We start from the raw sequence: 20867 nt of genomic DNA on the forward strand, positions 1-20867 counted from the left end.
TAATCTATATATATAAAAGAAAGTCGTGTTAGTTACTTCACTTATAACTCAAGAACGGCTGAACCGATTTGGCTGAAAATTGATGGGGAGGTATCTTACAACCGGGAGAAGGACATAGGATACTTTTTATCACTTTCCACGAGAAAAATGTGGTATATGTAAACGCAACTGACATGGAATGACAAAACGAAATTGACAGCAAAACAAAAAATTTATCAGTCAAAACATCAGTCTAGCCTTTCATTTGTTAAGATTGCATGTTTGTTTTTGGTTCGATTTACTTGAAACTGATTAAAAAATTCAATCTCTGTCAGTGTGGGATGAGTGGTGAATAGGAGTTGCAATGTTTAAATGGAACATATATTATTTGTGGTCAGATTTACTTGAAACTTGGTCTTAATGGTCTCTCATTTAATTTTGAAACACCTATCTCGACATTTTAAAAAATTCAACCTCCAAAGGGGAAGGGGTAAAAAGGTTTTGCAATTTCTGTTTGGGACATACTTTATTTGTGGTTGAATTTACTTGAAACTTGTTATATATGCTGTTTGATATTATTAACCAAATGAAAAGAGGTTGCAACGTTTCCATGGGGTATATTTTATTTGTACTCGGATTTACTCGAAGGTTGCTCATTGTTGAAGATAAGCAAATACGTGTTTTGGCAATTTTTAAAAATCAACCCTTAAGGATGAAATGTTGTTGCTACGTTTGTATTTGAAATCTAAGATGGCGAGAGTACATAAAATTAAAACGTTGTAAGGGTGAATTGGGAGTTAAAAGGTTTTATGGAGAAACAATATTAATTTCTGCGAGCGAAGCCGCGGGGAAAAGCTAGTGTTTAATAGATTTTTGGATCACACAGCACACGCGACCTACGTGTTCACTACCTGCATTAACCCCACATTATTCGATTCGATTTTGATATTGATTTGCGTTCTTCACGTCGATAAACAAACAATATTATTAATTAATATTTTTTCCTTTCGTTAATTGATTTTCGATTAATTTAGTTGTTTAATTAATCTCGTTAAAATTTGTTTATAAACAACTCTGTTCGCTGTAACACTGTTCTTGACGAAGTTTAGCAGCTCTCAACATTGACAATGGTTAACGACACGAGCTAGAAAATCAGCGGTGCGAGGATGAAAGAGAATTTGATATTATTAGAAATTCGTTCGAGGATAAAATCGGAATAATGGGCAAAATTTAACTCCTGAAAGCTCTTGTAGAAAACGGGGAAGGTGTAAAAGCTCAAGTAAGTTGACGGTGTGAAGGAAGTACTAATACAACAAAAGACGTTAAATTTCAGTAGTGAACGCACTTGATATTATTGTGTAAACAAGGAAACTAAACAACAGATTTAATTGGTGTAAGGAAGAACGAAATCAATGAGATTGGAACTGTGCAATTAAGAGTAAAAAAACCCAATCCAAATTCATACTTTATCACTTTTATAGTATTAGACCTAAAAGTTTTGCTTTGTTAAATATTCTTCTTACATCAAGTTTCATGTAATTTTAAAAATTCCATAGTTTTTAAGTAACAATTATTATTCATTTTTCGAAGAATAGAAGCAATTTCTAGAAGGCAATTCTTTTAACAATTTTAAGTTAATAAAGCTTTTCATTTATAAAAAGGACTGATTGTTATTGTTGTTTAATTATTTTTGATTTTTAAAAAGAACGTTTTGTTTACGTAAAATAAAACTTTATTTATGCATGAGAAGGTGCTCTATCAACCGAACATACCTAAATGATCAGTTAGAGATTTAGGAGAATGCAGAAATCATTATTGACGATGTAAGTATCGTAGGTGTATTCTAGAAAATATTAATGACATGCACGAGTACACTTTAAAGGAGTGACAAATTGCATTCAAGGAGACGCAAGCATATTAAGCACCTAATATAAGCCCGTTTTTATGGTAATATGGTACGTCAAGCTTTAAACTTTAAACTCGAATAGAAAAACTCTTATCGCGAAAATATTACGTATTTGCTCCAGGAGTCATAACTGGTGACGAATCATGGGTTTATGGTTATGACGTGGAAACCAAAGCTCAATCATCCTAACGGAAGCAGCCGCACGAGTCAAGACCGAAAAAAGCGCGTCAAGTTAGGTCAAATGTGAAGGTTTTGCTTACAGTTTTCTTCGATTGCGGGGACATGGTGCATCATCAGTTCTTGTCACAGGGTGAAACGGTCAATAAGGAATATTACCTGCAAGTTATGTACAATTTACTCGAGGCAATCCTTCAGAAACATCTGGGATTTGTGGAAGAACAAAAATTGGCTTTTGTACCATGATAACGCCCCTGCTGACACATCGTTGCTTGTGCGCGAATTTCTGGCCAAAAACAACACACTAATAATGGCGCAGTCACCGTATTCTCCAGATCTGCCCCACTGTGAGTTTTTCTTGTTTCCGAAACCGAACAAGATCACAAAACATGATTTTTTGAAGTACTTCGAGGATTGGAGAAAACGTTGGCACAAGTGTATAATATCTAGTGAGGATTACTTTGAGGGAGACAAAATAGATATTCATGAATAAATAATTTTTGGAAAAACACAAAATTTGCAATATTTTTGGAACAGACGTCGTATATGCCTTATCTATTGGCGGTCATAGTATGTTTGATTTTGATGGTATGATGCGAGAGGAACTAGCTAATATAAGAAAGAACTTACTAGCGATGATTATGAATACAAAAAAGGACTTACTAGGGATGATGAATACAAGAAAGGACTTACTAGGGAGTATGGAGAATATAAGAAAGGACTTACTAGGGATTATGATGGATACGAGAAAGGACTTACTAGGGGTGATGAATACAAGAAAGGATTTAATAGGGATGATGATGAATATAAGAAAGGACTTACTAGGGATGATAATGATGATAATGTTATTAAGCTGACTTAGTAAAGATTAAGTAATTGTAACGAACAAATTTAAAATTAGCGACCACAGCAGGTATATAAATAGCTTCTGCTATTAAACGAGAACGAACATTTCATAAAATGTTATCCATCCGAGTAAGCACGCGAGTTTATTCGCGAAATTTATGCGTATTTATATAGATGCGACTACACACGTGACGCGTTCTACACACATTACGGTTACAACGGTGATAACGAAAGCTTTGTTTCGTAGTCCAACAGATAGTATGCATTAAGCTTGACAACAAGGGGTGGTCAACTAACTAACTAACAAACACTGGCAGCAGGATATGTCGTCTAGCAAAGTGTTTGAAATATGTGCTGTGGTGCCAGGCTGTCTGTTTACCGAGCTAATAAAACGATACCGTGTGCGATATACTGCAAATTAACTAGGCAACTGATGATACAAACCAAATGTGGTTCTAAACCATAATAATAACACAAACTAATTTCAAAAAATCTGTTGTAAATTTACGGAATTATCAATATTAATTTATTAGTGGAGAAATGTTTTGAATTGTCAATAGTATTATATTTGCTATTATATAAATACACTCATCTGAAGTGCAGTTTGTAATAGACCTTTCACCCTGACCTACGTACAAGGTGTGGCAGTTAATATCCGGCAATTTGTAAATAATAAAGAACCGGTTTTATACTTTATTATCGGCTTTCACAATAGTCACTCTAACTCTATACACCTTTGCCACCCCTGGAAACACCCTTCATAGCCTTTTGATGTTATGGAGTCCAGAATCGTCGCCACAGCTTCCTTGACCTCCCTACCCCGTCATGATGTGTACCCTTGAGGTAGGATGTCACTTTTGGATATAAAAAACAGCCCGGGTTATAGGGGGATGCGGCAACGTGGGGGTGTTTTTCGTGACCAAACATTGGCAGACAACCAACGAATAATACTCTTGCAAGTGGTACCCTTACGCGAGAAAAATATGCCCTCGACTGCGTCAGGGCGTAAACATAAAGTACACTTCATTTACTTTCTCTAGCGATTTGCCCCTTCCAATGTCTTGGAGGCGCGTTGACAAAATTGTAAGTAGGGAGAAAAAGCTCATTACACTCTCGACTCTTGTTCATTAAACATATTTTTTCATACGGTACCTGCCAAAAGTTTTGTTCAATCATGACTAGTAGTGCGAGTCGAAAATAAGCGTTAAAGCCTTTAATATGTGTTCAAATATAAATAAACATCTCGTTGATATTTTCAGTAGTAATTGGTACTAATAACAGCACATTTGAGCAATGCAATTGCAGTGGATAAAATGGTCAATTTTTCCGTGCAGTACTGTACGGATTATACGCTCCTGACCGGTTAAGAGTTTGACCGACAGTTGTCTTATTTCTTTTCTGTGCTGTTCTTTTCCACTTTGCGCCGGTTAAACTGAAGGTCACATCGCTAGAGAAAGTAAACGAAGTATAATAAAGTAACACTTGCGGTTGATAATGCCCTAAATATCGAAAAAATAAAAAACGATCAATATCACGTTACAGGTTGATTGTGAATAAAGTTATTAATTTTTGCAACTACTAACGAAAAACACGGATAAAACGTGTACAAAACGACCCACCCACTTCTAACTTTCACCGGTAATAAAGGAACGTTTGAACCTCGATGTGCTATTGAGTGGAGAGTTACAACTTAATTTCCGGAACTAAATTGACACACCTCGTATATACGTTGCGCTGCAAGAAGTACATTTCTGCTTATTCTGAAATAGTGAAAATTCACTTCTATAAATAAAACGATGTCGGAAACAAAAGAAGAAAGGAAGAAGACGGGATTAAGATGGTAGTAAATAATCGTTTGCGATCTTCGGCGAAATGAACTTACGAAGCAAAAAAGTCGACGTTCTCAAAGGGACGTAGCAGATGAAATGATAAGAGTGACCTAAAAATTAACGATATACATTTACTGATGTTGGCCAGAAAACTTTTTCTCTCGCCGGCTCAAGTTAAACAAAAACGACGGTATTTCCCGAAAAGGAAAAGCTGTTAAGTTGTTAATTTCACTCACACATCACAGGGCTGTATAAAAGGGCACAAATATGACCCCGCAGATGAAAGTCATCTAACTTAAATAACTTATCACTTTGAGTGGAATTTCCGGGAAAAATTAGTTGGGTAATTAGTTAGATGTACCGAAGTGGAGCAGTTCGACTACCTTTTCCTATTTTTGAACTTTCATTACCTACACGAAAAAAATGAAAAACGAAAATTTATCTAAATATTAAAGGAAAAATTACAGTTTATCCCACTAGCCCGTTGCTTCGTAAGCGAAAATAATGAAAATTACAATTTGGACCCGAATTTTTAAAAATAAAATCTCAGCAAAAATAAATTTACCAGGTATTTTACTTCATATTACAAATTATATTATTAAATTATATCTATCCCTACTGTACAACTGTAGGGATAGAAATACAGGTGCAAAAGATTAGTATCCTTAGATTTGCAGATGATATAGCAGTATTAGCATCTAGCAAGTAGGACCCAGAGATAGCTTTAAAATGGAAGCGGTACTGGCAGATCAGTACTGTATGAAAATTAAAAGTAAAACTAAAATACTGGTATGCAAGGGAAGAAAAAGTAGGGAAAGAGAGAATATAAAGATAGGAGACGAAAAATTAGAAGAAGTGGCTGATTTTAGATACCTAGGAAGTCAGATAAGTGANACTGTGAAGAACTTATGGCGTTTTAAGCGTCGCACTCGGTAATAGAGGACGATGCAGGAAATCCTTGAAGCGTGTTCGTAATGAAAAGAAGAGGAGAAGAAGACCTAGTCGCGTCATTTTCATCATCAAAGAGCGATGCTGAAAATGCAAGACGATATGGAAGGCAGTCGTCTCAATATAGAGGCGATGGGGACACGCGCGGACGAAGGGGCGATATGGGGCGAATATTGTCACGGAGTCTATTAACGCTGCGAAACTCAAAATATGTCGAGCAATAATCCGTGGCGTCTGAGCGGCACGAAACGACAGAGGGTATATTAGGCGCACATAACCGTTCCCTAACATTCTTCGACTGGTCGTATATATAACGAAGAATGAATTCGTACTTATACGCCTATATATTTACAGGGTGTTTTACTGGTCGGACCAGGAATATAAATTAAATTAAAGATATCTCTGATTACATTAAATGATGATGATTACAAATTAAATTGTAATAATTAAGAAACTTAAAATAATTTTTAAATAAACACGTCAAAATTGAGATTATTAGAAGTTACCTAAAAAATCTACTATTTCTACGGCAAATTCAGTAATTTGCAATCGAAAATTGTAATTTTTGCGTTGTCATAAAAATTTGGTTTTCTCCGTGTATCTGCATATTTATGTTTGCTGGAATAACACAATAATACGTACATTGTAGTGTTTGATCTATTCGAACGTTCTGGTTAGCGGATTATGTTGCTCACATTATTTCACTGTTAATTAGAATAAACGTGAACTGTTTCAATAACTGATCCGTAAGCTCATCAGCTCCATACGCTCAATTATAAACCGTGGTTTAAATGTCGCTTATTACCTGAAACCGGACGTACAATCAATTGTAGCGTAATAACCAGCTCCTGGAACAACCAATTACAATTTCTGCTCGCAACTAAACATAAAGGAATTCGTTAGTTGCGTCAATTATACATCTATTATAAGAAATCAAAGCCCCTAGGTAGGAAAATACTAAGACATGTAGTACTAATAGTTAAGTAATATTCACTATGTAATCCCGAGATAAAAATGTTCAGTCCCTCAGAGTTTCTGAAAGCGAGACTCGAGTCTTCGTCTCTCATCGAGTCTCCCTGGTGTCGCTGAGAGAGACTGTCAAAAAAACTGTTTAGCTTCTGTGAACGAGAGTCTTGAGTTGCTCATAGAGAGATCCTCATTTCGTATCCAGTCTCTGAACGAGAGACTCAAATCTCTGAACGAGAGACTCGAGTCGCTCATAGAGAGATCCTCATTTCGTATCCAGTCTCTGAACGAGAGACTTGAATCTCTGAATAAGTGGTGTCTCGATAGACATGGTTAAAGTTCAACATATTTCAGAGATCCCAGTCTTTCTACGAGAGAATCGAGTCTCTCAATTTTTCAGTTTTATTCATTCAGTCTCTCTGTGAAAGACTTGAATCTCTGAATTAACAATTTTATTCATTCAGTCTCTCTGTGAGAGACTCGAATCTCTGAATTAACAATTTTATCGTTCGAGTCTCTCATACAGAGACTGTGAGAGATCCATAAAAACACCTAAGCAATAACTGAGAGACTGTTAAAGACTGTGAGAGATGCTCTCAGAGACGCTGAAAGACTCTGCGAGACTGGAGAGAAACTGAAAATTTTTCTGTAGGGATGGGAAATTGTTCACAATCGTAAAGGTCTAAAAATCAAATTAGGAAAAGAACACGAACGGAGTATATCCGTCAACGCACTGAACCAATCAGAGCGTTGTATTTCAACTATGATGTCGAGATACACAACGGAATTAAAACAAGTTAACGGTTTACATATATAAAAAAAAATACAAATACATGCTGAGTACCCGGCCCGTCTCTCATAGGAAGTCGTTTTATAACAAGGATGCTTTTGCAACTTTATTTACTGCTTTTTATGTACCGCGTTTATAGTATTCGAATGAAGGGGCAGGAATTTGATCGAAAACCGAAGAAGTAATACGGTATACCATATCCACCTAGTTTTGCGGGAATACATTTCGAATAATGTCACCGAGTTTGGCTTCGAGAGAACCCCTTTTGCAACACTTTATTGCCTAATCGTATTGTTTTACGGCGTTTTTGTGGTAGGCTTTAAAATTTTTATAGACCACATAATATCCAGATTAAATCACAATAAATGGTTTTCCTTTTGCCAGATCGCATCTGAAAATTGAACATGTAATTTTATACGGTGTCGTAAAAATTAAATTTACGGTGCATACTACTTTTAATCCTGGGTGAAATAAAAAAGCGATTTCTTATGCAATAATAATTACTTTTTCTTTCTTTTACTATCATACTGGACGGATGACAAAGAACCATAATAAAAATTATCGGCAAACATATTAGCAAATCTACATTCCTATAATTTTGAATATCTTTTTCTAAAATCACTGGTAAAGTACTATATGCAAAAGAATCCGACTGATGTAAGGTTTTATTTTTAATGTGCAGCCGACACCAACGTTTCGCCTCCTGTTGTGAGGCTTTTTTACAATGTTTAAAATTGTAGTTGTAAAATGTATTTGAAATGCAAAATTGCATTAGCCTTGAGAAATGCCCACAACAAGAGGCGAAACGTTGGTGTCAGTTCTATACTAAATGTAAAACAAAGAATAAACTGGTAAAATATCTCTGATATTTCAACTTACAATCGTTTAATCGTCTAGAATATTGTACTATCAGCTGTACCAGTTACACCGATTTTGACTACAAGACGAAAAGGTTTTTTTTGCATTCGGTAATATCTTTTGGACCGCTTAATAAAGTCGGTTGAAACTTTTCAGGACCATAGTTATTAAAACGTCGAGGAGTCGATCGCTTTTACGGTATTCCACGCATCTTTTGTCGCTTTTCTTTCTTTAACAGAATCATCTCCGTCGTAAAACTTCCGGCGGTACAGGATTGGAGCAGTTGAATAAACTGAAGGAGTTTTCAAATTAAGAAAACTCAATCTACACTTTTTCTAGAGCCAAGTTCTGGTCTAGTTCACTCTTTAAGTGCAATTACAAAGACGACAATGTCGGACGCAGACACTGAAGTTGAAATGGTGGTTAACTTCGAGTCGAATTTAAAACAAGAACTTGTAATTCCCTGTCTTGCATTGTAATACGATCCGATTCTACTTCTGGGACGAAAATCCGATTTTGTTGGGTTCCCTTAAGTGCCGGCAGTAGGTAGATTTTAATCTTTTTTTAATAAAGAACAACTTTCAATATGGCAAAGTTAAACTAAACTCTAAGCCATCTAAAGTGGCGGCTGAAGTGATAAAACTTCAAGAAGATTTACAAGCTTATTTTGTCGAATGGCTAACGTATGCAGAAATAAGGAGTTCAGCCCAAATTTTATTTAGTAACAATGTTAAAGAATAATAATTATTATTAAGTTTATCTTTAGTTTTCAAACTATTTTGAGTTTTATAGGCACAGGTTCATAACAGAATATAAAACGTGTTTCATTTGAAACAAGAGGCGAAACGTTGGTGTCAGTTCTATACTAAATGTAAAACAAAGAATAAACTGGTAAAATATCTCTGATATTTCAACTTACAATCGTTTAATCGTCTAGAATATTGTACTATCAGCTGTACCAGTTACACCGATTTTGACTACAAGACGAAAAGGTTTTTTTTGCATTCGGTAATATCTTTTGGACCGCTTAATAAAGTCGGTTGAAACTTTTCAGGACCATAGTTATTAAAACGTCGAGGAGTCGATCGCTTTTACGGTATTCCACGCATCTTTTGTCGCTTTTCTTTCTTTAACAGAATCATCTCCGGCGTAAAACTTCCGCCGGTACAGGATTGGAGCAGTTGAATAAACTGAAGGAGTTTTCAAATTAAGGAAACTCAATCTACACTTTTTCTAGAGCCAAGTTCTGGTCTAGTTCACTCTTTAAGTGCAATTACAAAGACGACAATGTCGGACGCAGACACTGAAGTTGAAATGGTGGTTAACTTCGAGTCGAATTTAAAACAAGAACTTGTAATTCCCTGTCTTGCATTGTAATACGATCCGATTCTACTTCTGGGACGAAAATCCGATTTTGTTGGGTTCCCTTAAGTGCCGGCAGTAGGTAGATTTTAATCTTTTTTTAATAAAGAACAACTTTCAATATGGCAAAGTTAAACTAAACTCTAAGCCATCTAAAGTGGCGGCTGAAGTGATAAAACTTCAAGAAGATTTACAAGCTTATTTTGTCGAATGGCTAACGTATGCAGAAATAAGGAGTTCAGCCCAAATTTTATTTAGTAACAATGTTAAAGAATAATAATTATTATTAAGTTTATCTTTAGTTTTCAAACTATTTTGAGTTTTATAGGCACAGGTTCATAACAGAATATAAAACGTGTTTCATTTGAATGCTGCCATCAACATATAATAGCACATAGGCATGAGCAAAGGCGGTCTATTGTTGGCAATTTTATTACATGAGCCGTCACATTAGATGGCTCAGAGTATATGTAATAATTATCGTAGTCTCAGTTCTTATCAACGAATTCGCTACTCGGCGCCAATAAGTCGCAATGCTTTTGATCTTTTATGAGTCTTATTTCGTAGAACATCGGGATTATCCCAAAAAGGGTTTTAAGACTTTGTGTAGTCCTAATAAGGAAGACCTTGAAGGAAGACCTGCTAAATTTTTCCAAATTTTCATTTAGTTTAGTTTAGAAATTGTGGAGGAAGGAGTATATAAATTAAATTATTGTTTTTTATTACGATGTCTATTACAATTTTCGTTTAAAGTACTAACTAAAAGCCACATTCAGGAACTTTTTTACATTGGTTTCATCGATAGTTTTCACATTAAAACGGAGATGCTACGGTAGGTTATGAAAATCAAAAAGTCTTAAAATATGTATTTTGAAAAATAAGTATAATTTATTACTCTATATAGATGTAAAGATATTTTGATGATTGACGCTGTTTGTGGCAAAAATTTCTTAACACTCACACTTCTAAATCTAAAACCACATTGCGTAGAAATATTTTAAAATTTAACGTTAACAACTAATTATTAATGGTGAAATGAATGCCAAATTATAGTCGACTATCGGGGTAAAAAGCCGAAACTTTCGAACCTAATTATTGTATTATGAAGGATGAATATCAATCAAGGGATGACCGGTTTCCAATTAGACGAACTTTGGGACTTGTTAACTTGTATGTATGTGTGTCTATTTGTAGCGAAGGGAGATGATACAAGGACGTCACGAGCGCAGTTCCAGTTTATTCCTATGCTAATCTGGTTAAATCGGACCAGGAAATTCGATATAATAAACTAGTGTCGGGATAATGACCTTAATAATTGCAGGGTTCCATCTGCATCACGTTTTCTGCCGGAACAGGAAGCGGTAGTAGCAGTAACATTGTTACGAACAGATTACCACTTAGATGAGCCCGTGATTGAGTCTTTGATTACTTCGATAATGATATTCTTCGGAGACACAGAAGCGACATCGAGCGAGGCCGTAGCATCGTTTGTCGTTAACTTATGTTCAATTTAATATGTTACTTGAGAGGTACGTCTTTTGCTGAAATAAACTTCTTAAATCTTAACTACACCCACATACTACTCAAGTTAATTATAAAATCATTGATTTTAATCAATCGTATAATTTACTGCATGGTTTTATCACTCAGTCTCATTTTAGATGAGAACGACAAGACCCTGCGTAACACATGAAATACTTTAGTAACTGCAAATACCCGCTAGATGGCAATACACTGCATGTACTTAGGAATTATATTAACTCGTAAATTAGGAGTTTCATCGGTTTGGTCAGACGGTAGGTCCGAGGACTTCTTCCTCGGGAATCCGACATTACCCAGTCGTACGGAAGGCTGGCTGGGTGTCTTGAAGATTTCCCATATTCCACGAAAACATTAAAAAAAAATCAGCAATTAAACCTAGCGGCATGGGCTAGAGGTTTAGACCATTCTTAAGCATTCGGGAGGACTTCTTAAATCATAACTACACACACTACTCAAATTAATTATAAAATCGTTGATTTTAATCAATCGTATAATTTACTGCATGGTTTTATCATTCAGTCTCATTTTACATGAGAACGACAACGCCTTGCGTAACACATGAAATACTTTAGTAGCTGCAAATACCCGCTAGATGGCAATACACTGCATGTACTCAGGAATTATATTAACTCGCAAATTAGGAGTTCCATCGGTTTGGTCAGACGGTAGGTCCGAGGACTTCTTCCTCGGGAATCCGACATTACCCAGTCGTACGGAAGGCTGGGTATCTTTTGAAGATTTACCCTCTTCCACGAAAACATAAAAAAATTAGCAATTAAACCGAGCGGCTTGGCCTAGAGGTTTAGACCATTGTGTGCCTTGGTCCAAGTTTTTCTGTGGCTTCCTAGGATCACATACGCAAATGTTGGGCACTAATAATCCACAGATAATCTTTCACTCACTTCTGTCTTCATTTCGTCCGTCTCATCTTTCTCACCCGAACCCACCCATTTCCACTATTCATGAAACGAAACTAAAGAGGGCTTTCCGCCCTACTGCCGGCGTAGTCCGGAGGGACTGCCCGCCCACCAGCATTAGTAGCTGGTGGGAATGAAACACCCAAAAGTTTCAGTAATTAATCGAAATCGTGATTCGTGTCTAGTGATTTTGAAAAATTTGTGAACAAGATTTAATTAGGCAAGTTGGTACCTTAGGAAGGCCTTATATGGCACATGAAATACTTCAGTAGCAGAAGATTCCCACTAGATGGTGATATACAGCTTTGACTTGGATATTATTTTACATGGTTTTGGTTTTGTAAATATATGTTTATCAGTTTTCTGGTTTTTATGCTTAACATATGAATTATTTGGTAGTGTTCACTATATTCTACAGAAGTTTTAAATTATTCAAACTTCTGTGTCATGTTTTATTACTCTCGGCGATCCATCGTCTAATTGTACCTTGGGTTGGGGGCATGTTCAAACTCCACCGATCCTGGAATCAGTCCCTTAGCACTTCGTTTTCATTATCTGGTTCAGAGCTAGGCAGGAGCAGATACAAAGGATGCTGAGAGTAATTACCCATTTAGATGAGAAGGTGGCTCATTTATTCTTTGTAAAATCTCCGTTTGTGTACTCTCTTTTCATCAACACTAGCCCAGTTAGCTATAAAAGCGAATAAGAGACCTAATTCGCATAGCTTCTAATCACGAAAGCGCATTCTTAGCTCTAGAATCTCAGTTTTAAGGTTTAATTAGTTCCTTTTTGGTTACATAACTTTCTAAAGTTTACTTGAGTCACGGCAGTGTAGCGGAACAAAAAATTTAACAGGGGAAATAAAAAAAATACCTAATACAGAGAGTAACTAACCACACAACCAGGTAATAAAGATATTTATTAAATTACCATAAATTCCAATATTCAACTCCTTAATCTTAATTCGAGACTTGTTCAGGGGTAATCGTAAAGTTATTTATCCTGAAACATACAAACTACCATCATAATTGTAATGCAAGTCTCAAGAACCAGAGAACACATTTGAAACTTTGAATTTTTTTAGAACCTACTATGAAATTATAGACTTAGGTACTTCTTTAATGTTAAATTTAATACCTTGACTTATAAAGGATAAAAATTGGAAGCAGTTACTTGAACAGGTTCCTGCTTTTTAGGGTTCCGTACGTCCGAAAGAAAAATGGAACCCTTATAGGAGCACTCTAGTATCTGCCTGTCCGTCTGTCACAGTGAATTTGCTCCAAATCTACTAAATTGATTAAGTTGAAATTTAGTAGACATATGAATTTCTGCGACCCAAACATGGACGCATAACGTAAATAAATTAATTTTGAGCATGGGGGTCATTTTTGAAGGGTCAATAAGAAATTAAAGTATGGGTTTCAAATATATATTTTTTTAATTTTCAAGTTGTTTAAGAGAATAGATAAAAATTGACTATTCCCCTCCTCCCTTATCTCCGAAACTACTGAACCTTAAATTTTGAAAAAAATACAGAAAATAGTTGTTTACTTATAGATTACAGGAAAATGAAAAGTCTTAACGTAACGGGCCAATCTTTCAAATTTTTCCAATTATAATCTTAAGTTGGTTCTTGGGTTAGGGTTCCGTACTTCCGAATGAAAAACGGAACCCTCTTAGGATCACTCATGTGTCTGCCTGTCCCCTTTTTTTTGTTTTCGACCTGATAGTACACCTTCCTATGCGTTAATATTTTATAATTGAGTCACGTACGTGAAATTACGCTGACTGCTTTTCTCAAACAAACTTATCCAAGCAATTTAATTTTATACGAAAGGACCTTCAGAATTTACCGATGACCTCATGAACTTTAGAACCACTGTGCACTTACTCTACTATCACTTTGCTTTACAAGTTCCTTCGCAACGTACCTTCTAAAATACTGCTGCTGTTGCAATGCTGGTCCTTTCCGCGTTCTTATCACATAATACAAATTGCAATTTCCACCACGCGATTTTGTTGGTAAAATTTCCAGTTGTTGTTTAGATGTTAAACAACCCTAAATGCAATGTATGACTGAGTGTGGAAGTGTACTTATGTCTGCATATTTGCAAGTAGGGAATGCTTTCGGGAAAACTTTCCCAAGTCGGTCATACCGCCGCACTATAATTAATTCACTCGTGGAGTTAATGGGCAATAAAACCTTCAACGCGAACAAAGTTATTGCCAAAAAGGCGATGTGGTTTTGACATAAATACAATTAGCAGCGTCGAATATTCTATTATTATTATTATTATTATTCCACTAACCACGACTGGTAAATCAAAATTATTATAAATACTCAAAATATCTACCCACAGATATTCAGATATATTTAATTAGGGTTATAGAAATAACTGGGCAGACCTTAGTAACAGCTTGCAATTTGTAGTTACGTTAGAGCTTTGGTCTTTGTTATGTACGAAACTGCTCATTGGAGTCAAAATATAAAAAACTAAATGCATGTAAATACGTATCAAAGATTATCGATGATCGTATAAAACTAATTTTTCTGTGTCTCGGGAACAGTATTTTTTTCTGGTTAAAAGGTACCCTACGTCTTTTTTTGTACCTCTGCAAGGTTTGTACAAAATATCATCATAAGTTGTACTCACCGCTTCGCTTTCGTTGATATTCTAAATATGTCAAAGATCATCGACGACCACATAAAACACTTTTTTTCTATCCTTCGGGAACAGTATTTTTTTTAGATAAAAGGTTCTGTAGAAAATATCATGACGATCGACTGAGTACTTAAGACAGGAAAACCTAGCAAACAAACAAAACTCACAATCGCACATTTAATATTTTTCTACAAAACATATAAAAGTTCTGGCAAGAGGCCTTGACGGTGTCCTTTAATGAGATTTTATCTATTCGTTTCGGGGTCATTTGAATATCAATAAGAAACCTCTATATTTTTATTCTCATATTAAAAAACGTGATTATAATTTGGTTCAAGAGGTCAGTGTTGTCATCAGGACAAAATCACTCCCACAGTGGTTTCGGACCTTCTCCAAATTGGGAAAATTTACAAAAGAATTCATTCGTACTAAGTAAACACGTGAACAATGTTATTTATAATACGTACACGTTCGTTTCTGTCGTGTTTCTTAAGAATATAGAAGATGCCGCATCAAAGGACTGTGAAGAACTTATGGCGTTTTAAGCGTCGCACTCGGTAATAGAGGACGATGCAGGAAATCCTTGAAGCGTGTTCGTAATGAAAAGAAGAGGAGAAGAAGACCTAGTCGCGTCATTTTCATCATCAAAGAGCGATGCTGAAAATGCAAGACGATATGGAAGGCAGTCGTCTCAATATAGAGGCGATGGGGACACGCGCGGACGAAGGGGCGATATGGGGCGAATATTGTCACGGAGTCTATTAACGCTGCGAAACTCAAAATATGTCGAGCAATAATCCGTGGCGTCTGAGCGGCACGAAACGACAGAGGGTATATTAGGCGCACATAACCGTTCCCTAACATTCTTCGACTGGTCGTATATATAACGAAGAATGAATTCGTACTTATACGCCTATATATTTACAGGGTGTTTTACTGGTCGGACCAGGAATATAAATTAAATTAAAGATATCTCTGATTACATTAAAAAAGATTAGTTTTCTGTTTCAGACGCAAGATGTTTGGGCAACCTTAAAAAGGGAATACGACTGTGTCATGTAATCATAACCCTGAAACAAAAGCAAAAACCAGACAAGTTCAGTAAGACTTTTCCAAAAATCCTGCATAAATTTGACATTACCAAAATAGCAGGAAGGAAAGGGTAGTAGGGATGTAAAGCAGACAATAGCGCAGGGTCGTGTTGCCTTTAATAAAAAGGAGTAACTTCTATGGTCGCGAACGGTTAATTTAGAAATTCGAAAAAGATTGTTAAAGGTGTATATTTAGAGCGCGGTGCTGTACGGATGCGAAACCTGGACAGTGAGCGCGGCGAAAAAGAAAAGGTTAGAATCGTTCGAAATGTGGTGTTACAGGCGAATGATGAGGATACCGTGGGTAGAAAAGGTTAGAAATGAAGAGGTATTAGAAAGAATAGGAGAACAGAGGACTCTATAGAAGTCAATAAAAAATAGGCGAGATAGGTTGGTAGGACACCTTCTCAGGCATGAAGGTCTAGTCAGAGACATATTAGAGGCAGCAGCAGGAGTTAGGAGGTGTAGAGGTAGACCTAGATTAGATTACTATTCGCAAATAGTTAAGGATGTGGGTTGTTCTAGTTTTAAGGAAATGCGAAGTTTAGCTCAGGATAGGAAAGAGTGGAGGTGCGTGTCCAACCAGTATTAGGATTGACAACCTTATGATGATGACCAAAATAGCACCCTGTATCTTCCGGCTGAAAGAAATAATGGGGCAAGGTTCAAAATTGAGTTAGAAAGAATACAGTAATACCATTCTACTATAATTGAGACGTTTAAAATTGGCATGGTTCTCAATAAAACTGTCGCATTTACTTTCTTCATTCAACGTACTAACTAGACTAGAGCGATTGATGACAGAACGCACGGCTACTTTTATTCACGACAAACGTTGTAGGTAATATCGTTTACATAGAAAAGAGATGTCAGGTAGGAATTGCAGCGGACACTAATAAAGAAAGAGGAATAACAGAAAGAGATGTCGCCAGTATCGGACTTTAAAGAACGTTTACTATTCTCAGGAATGTAGGAAAGCGAAGACGCTTGTTTAAAGACATATATAAAACCGACCCTGAACATTTGCGTACCTAACCAACCTCTATATAACTTTGCCAATTTTGATCGTCTAAACTATAACTTCCCTATCTTTAGGTGACTTCCTACGGCCCTTATTAACCCAGGCTAGAGTGGCGGTTCATGCAATAAAACTTCCAATAATATAATAGATCACTTTTGCTCATGCCCAAGTGCAATTACTACTTTATGGCACCATTCAAACAAAACACGTTTTATATTCTGTTATGAACTTGTGCCTTACAAAAAATTAAAATATTTTGAAAAGTTTCAGAATAATAAGCGTTCTTGTCTCTTAACGTTGTCACTAAATAAAATTGAGGGCCGTCATCCATATTTCTGCGAATGTTAGCCATTCGACAAAATAAACTTATAAATCTTCTGGAAGTTTTATGACTTCAGCCGCCACTTTAGATGGCTCAGAATTTACCTGGTAGTGACGGATGGAGTTTCTACGCACGACCGGCGCTGTAGACACGCAATTATCTTTTAGCACGGGGATCCCCAGTTTGGCTGGCATGATGAGATTGATTGTAACGACTCCAATCCATTACTTGCACCTATGTATCTATGTAAACTATACTACGTCAGAATATATGTACCCATATTATACGTATCGTAGGTATATAGGTAAAATAACGCGAGCGAGCAAAAACGGGTCAAGTACGAGACGAACCCTTTCAATATCCATCCGAGCGTGATATAATGGCTTTCCCTAACGCCGATATTGTGTTAACCAAGGAACAAGAGATGTAAAATCGAAATGGGGGAAACTCTCCCTCACCGTTCAACTGCAATTCATCGTATAAAGAACCAGCATTTTTGACGACTATAAAAAGTGAACTATCTTTTGAACTTCAGTAACTTATCGAGCAAAATTAGGTGTAAAAGTATTACAAATTACATTCTAAACCAANATCCAATTCGGCGTTATTTCGGGCATTCATTCTCGAAGTTTTTATGTAAAACTGTAACTTCACATAATGTCCGGCTCGAAATAAAACGGTGCGGAGAGTAACGGCGCGAGTTGGTCTGAAAATTGAATTTCCTCAAAGTGCCACTATGCCACAACTCATAAATTTTCTACTTGGTCTCAAACGATAAGCATAATGTCAGCAAGGAAACTGTCACATTTACTTGCCGTTCCATTTCACCACCCTCCTCCACACTCTCCACTCAACGTTAGATATATATATGTATAATACTCAGTAATAATACGTTAAGATAATTAGAAAGTTCTATCAATTCTAAACAATTAGCTGCTTTTATACTAAATTGAAGAAACACTTAAAGATTTGCAGAAACTTTTTATGTCGTAGCAATATGGCTTTCTAAGACAAATTGAGTACCTATTTACCACTAAATAGGTATTAGGCACTACAAATATTTGGGGGTGGTAAGTTTAAAGGAGGGAAGTGGTTACCTTCAATTTGGTCATTCAAAATTAATCCTAGTTTATTAAATCTACTTTTTTCAAGATTCTCTAATAAGAGGGTTAATTTTTACCCTTTTACATATATGCACAGTTTCTTTAATTGTCATTAAAATAATATCCTGCATGAGTAACATGAATAAATGTTTCTATTTCGTCACCTGATGAAGCTAGTGTACGTATGGCGAAATTATTCTAATGCTACATAAATATTACAATAATTAAATGAAGCCTTTATGTTATGTTGAGGAATTTTATTAGGTGGGTAGGTACATTTCACACGTCTACAGTTGTTTTAGACACAATAGAGTAATAAAGACCGAAAGTGTAGAGAAAAACGAACTTAATGAACAACCTTTGCCATCTTGTCCTCATGAATTGTGAACAACATCAAAAGAAGTATATTTTTTCACATGTTGGATACTTGTTATATTATTGTCGAGTCGTGACGAATGCTTATCAAAAAATGCCGACAGAACATTATAAATGTAGACGACAGGCGAGAATCGTGTCTCATTACTTTGTGAAGCTTTTGTTCTGAATGCTGACTTGTTTAAGATTCAACAAAAAAAAAAAAGAAAGGAAGAAAAAAGCCAAAAGAAAAAATAACGAGCTCAACCCGACGTTCACCCATCAAGCAGCGCTCGTTGTCTCTCTTGCTGGTTTATTGTGACAAATCGAGGAATCATTCGGAGCAATATCCTTCAGGACGTCGATGATACTGCAAAACAATGCAATGCCAAAGGATTGATGCTCCTTATTTCTCTCTTTTCGAATAATGGACGAGACGTGATTCTTTTACATTGAACTTATTCGGATTCAGAGCCGTGCCGCGATTTTTCCTTCTTTTTCATCGTTCCGGAAATGGTGCCAATATACAGATAAGATGAGAACAGGGAATATGGCTGAATAGACATTTTCTCCAGCGAGGTCTCTCCAACAACATTTTTTCATCTTTTAAATATCCATCCGTTAAAGTGTTGATAATAGCTACTGCCCATGGCTTCGTCCCTTTGATAATCTCATTTTTTTAATTCAATTGAACAAAATTAAATATTAGTTTTTTAATATTTCAAAAATGTAATCATAACCCTGAAACAAAAGCAAAAACCAGACAAGTTCAGTAAGACTTTTCCAAAAATCCTGCATAAATTTGACATTACCAAAATAGCAGGAAGGAAAGGGTAGTAGGGATGTAAAGCAGACAATAGCGCAGGGTCGTGTTGCCTTTAATAAAAAGGAGTAACTTCTATGGTCGCGAACGGTTAATTTAGAAATTCGAAAAAGATTGTTAAAGGTGTATATTTAGAGCGCGGTGCTGTACGGATGCGAAACCTGGACAGTGAGCGCGGCGAAAAAGAAAAGGTTAGAATCGTTCGAAATGTGGTGTTACAGGCGAATGATGAGGATACCGTGGGTAGAAAATAATTGTTAAAAAAAATTGGTTTNGATCTCACCTGTGAGAAGTTTAAAAATCTTTAATGTCACTTCTAATATTGACTGAAAAATTAACAATAAAAACTAGTCAAGTACGAGTCGGATTCTCATTTCGTGGGTACTATTGAAAACTCTTTAAAGTCCACGAAAAAACATATATACGATTTATAAATTTTTTTATTTAAATAAAATTGTTGCGTGACATTCGGATGTACAGAGCTTTTAAGTGGATTGACATAGCATGCTGTGCCGATTGGCCGGTTTGTTCCTATGATAGGGGTACCGCTCAAAGCTCAAACGTATTTTGTTGTCTACAGAACAATATTCATTGAATAATTTATTTGCACTTTACGGGTAACAACAAAGAAAACGATATAAAAAGGAAAGAGTGCATACATAGAATTTGTAGATTTATAAAAAGCTTTAGACAATGTTAAATGGGACAAAATGTTAAATATACTTAAAAATGTAGGGATGAGTTACAAAGATAGAAGAGTGATACTTAGTTTGTATAAAGAGCAACATGCAGTTATAGAGTAATAAGGCGCTGCATTATAAATTTATTATGATCGGGAAGATCAATTTGAGTTTAGAAAAAATAGAGGAACGCGGGAGGCCATTCTAGCTTTACGGGTAACAATAGAGAAAACGATAGAAAAAGGAAAGAGTGCGCGCATAGGATTTGTAGATTTAGAGAAAGCTTTTGACAATGTTAAATGGAACAAAATGTTAAATATACTTAAAAATGTAGGGACGAGTTACAAAGATAGAAGAGTGATAGTTAGTTTGTATAAAGAGCATCAGGCAGTTATAGAGCTAGGGATGCATCGTAGAGAAGTAAATATTAGGAAGGGCGTCAGACAGGGTTACACACTGTCACCGCTACTTTTTAATCTATACATCGAAGACGTCATCAACATCATTAAAGACAGTACAACTGTAAGGATAGATGTGCAAGGGCAAAAGATTAGTATGCTTAGATTTGCAGATGATATAGCAGTATTAGCATCTAGCAAGGAGGACCTAGAGATAGCTTTAAATAAAATGGAAGCGGTACTGACAGATCAGTACTGTATGAAAATAAATAAAAGTAAAACTAAAATACTG

The 20867-nt window shown here is 35.9% G+C and overlaps 1 protein-coding gene across 10 annotated transcripts in view; it reads left to right on the forward strand.

Moving 5' to 3' along the window:
- Positions 1 to 20867, forward strand: part of LOC108737683 (complexin) — a 314656-nt gene that overhangs the window by 191762 nt on the left and 102027 nt on the right. The window lies entirely within an intron of this gene.

This window comes from Agrilus planipennis, unplaced genomic scaffold (genome assembly GCF_000699045.2).
Source record: "Agrilus planipennis isolate EAB-ADULT unplaced genomic scaffold, Apla_2.0 scaffold7, whole genome shotgun sequence".
NCBI classification, from domain to species: domain Eukaryota; kingdom Metazoa; phylum Arthropoda; class Insecta; order Coleoptera; family Buprestidae; genus Agrilus; species Agrilus planipennis.